Here is a 2,997-nt window from a genome sequence, read left to right as displayed (position 1 = left end):
TTGTGAAGACCAGGTAGGAAAAAAGGTTAAACAGTAAGAAGTTGTATTAATCACTGCATATTAAACATCCCCTGGAAAGACAGACCTTCTTGAGTGGAAATTGTCATCTCTTCCCTCCCCCCTTTCGGGTCCTTAAAAGAATACCCAGAGTAAGGTGGTTTCTAACTGTAAGAGATTGATGGTAAACCACAAAACATTTAAGCATCATAAGGTTAATTTATGATATATTTTTTCAATTTTTCTCATTTGATATTGATTACTTTATTATTTTATTTCTAAATTAAAATTTCATTTTTCTCAAAGTAATTGTGCGTGGAGATTAAAGGTAAAATAATACTAAAAGGCCTATAACAAAAAGCTCTTATGTTATATTTTCTGTTACTTGCTTCTCTCTGATTCTGGTCCCTAGGGCATATAATTTGGCTACTAAGCTGTGAAATTTTTTAAAGGCCCAGTTTAGTCTCTTTCTATTTGTTTTGCGTTGTTGTATTGTTGCTGTTGTTTTTTAATGAAAATTGTGATAATTCATTCTATAATATTTCTTTTAAGATGCATAATTACTGCCAGAGAAACAGGAAAATGCGCTATCTCAAGCCAGCATCTCTGTTTTTGTAATTAAAATGTTATTTTTTAAAAATCAAAGTTATACATAAGATTTGGTTAATAAGACAAATAGTTCTAGCTACAAGTCTGGTGTCTGCTGCATCACGGCAGATCTGCCCCCAATAAATGAGGGAAAATTGCAACCATTTTGCACTGCCGTGAAGATCCCTGTGGTGCGTGATCGCTCGGCGGCGGCATCTGCTTCTTTCCCTCTTGGATACAAAGCCGGCAGAGTCAACTTTATAAATCCTATTACAAAAATGGGCATCTTTCCTCGAAGTGTGCATAAGAATGCACGCTGTCTTAGAACGTCTGAGTTGAGTGATGAAATACCAAATTAAGCACATTTCTTATTTCTTGCAGTTTGAATAGGGTAGGAAAATGCATTTTCTTTTTAGCTGGATCCTAAAACAGGGCCAAATCCCTAACTATGGAAATGCACACACATCCCACAATGCGAGTTGACAAGAAAGACTTTTCTTCCTCTTGAACAAGAAACCCCCAAAGCCTTTCGTTGCATGATTGAAAGTGCCAGGGCTCTTCGTTCTCTGGATAATATGTGGTGCTTTGCAACGTGAAGGCTGTACAGGGAGGGTATGCATGTCCTCTGCTCTGTGGAAAATCTCCCCGGCTACCCCAGGAGGATCTTCCCAATCTGGACACATTTGATCCGACAATGACACCATTTTCAGTGATTGGGCTATTGTTCTAACTAACTAAAAGGGCTAAAGGTCTTTAAGGTGATTTTTGTTTTCTCCAATTTTATGAGGCAAATATTCATTTTTAGTTTTCATTATCTAAGTATGCAAGATATGGTATAGGGTCTGATTCTTTTTTAAATTAATTGCCTTGTAAATCAAACATATTTCCGTATATGTTTGCACTTATTCATTATTAGCATGGGACAGTTTCCAGTAAAATATCTTTAGTATTATTTTTATTATTAACATATTTACACTGTCACTCCAGCCCTGCACCCTTTGTGAATCTGTTTTTAAAATAAATATGACCTGATACCAGAGTGATTGGTGCAATAAAAATGCATGATGTGGAATTAATCAAATATGGTAGGGTTCAATTTATAAGGGACACATTAAGAAAAATTATTTCTTGTTCGGGTATGCCACTCTAGTGAATCAGACAGAGCTGCATATATTTCAGCAAGATACATGTAAAATCCATTCATTCAACAAACATTTATTATGTATTTACTGTGTGCATCACAGGGGATAAAAATCAAGCTGAACAAACAAGAAATTCACACATGAAACAACTGAGGACCATAAGCAATTGAATAATTGTGGAATATATGTTGAATACCCAAGGATTCCAGAAACAAAAGCTGAAGTAGCAGCAGTGTAGTGCCCTGGGTAAGGGCGTGGGTCTCTGGATTTATTTGTTTGTCTTTTTTTTTTTTTTCAGGAAGTGGCCATTAATTTTTGTGTGAAAAAATGAGAGCAGAGAGGCATAATTCATTGTGAAGATAAGTTTTATACTCTGTATATGTGAAGGAAATAAATTTCTAATGCAATAAAATAAAGAGCATGGAAGAAAAAAAAAACACCTGCTTGGTCTTTAGAATCAGACAGACATGGGTTCAAATCCCAGTTCTGCTATTTACTAGCTCGGTGACCTCTCCTGGGCAAGTTCTTTCACTTTGTTGAGCTTTGGTTTTCTTATCTATAATATGGAGATGATAAGATCTTTCTCATAGGATTGTTGTGAGACTTAAGTAAGATAATGTCCTTAGTAAGCATTCACTAAATGTGTTATAACGGGGCTGGGACAGCAAAGAAGTTGTCTTGGGAGCTGCTGTTGCCAAAGTTGTGGCAAGGATAGTGTCAGAGACAGCATTCCAGGTGGAGGAGACAGTATAGACAAAGGCAAGAAGATAGGGCTGGAAACCAAGTATTCCACTCACTTCTAGGCTTGGGGCTTTGCTTTCTTACTATTAGAGCCGGTTGAGTAGAGACAAGTCACGTATTTGCCAGTGAAGCAGGAGTGGACTCAAGGATGATATCACTACCCTTTGGATGGCTTAAAAATGAAGTATTTCCGGACTGATGAACAGGAAGCATCCGTGGAGAACACCTGCAATCACCAAGCCTTAGCAGGATGGAATTCAGGACCCAACACTGTGAGCATCCTGAGGGCCGGGACTTCCCCTGTCTTATTTGGCACTTACTCTACTGCCTCGCACAGAGCCTGGCCCAAGGGAAGCAATCAATAACTACTTGGTGAATGAATGAATAAACCTCTGTGCAGTGTACAATGCAAACAATCATTTTCCCACTAGCTATGTACCCTCACTCCCTGTGCCTCCATTTTCTCAACTGTAAAGCAGGATAAAGGTACCTACTGACCTCACAGCGCTGTTAGGAACATCAAATACAT

This window comes from Rhinolophus sinicus, chromosome 16 (genome assembly GCF_057876585.1).
Source record: "Rhinolophus sinicus isolate RSI-liver-muscle chromosome 16, RSI-T2T, whole genome shotgun sequence".
NCBI lineage: Eukaryota > Metazoa > Chordata > Mammalia > Chiroptera > Rhinolophidae > Rhinolophus > Rhinolophus sinicus.
Note: the sequence above shows the minus strand (reverse complement) of the source record.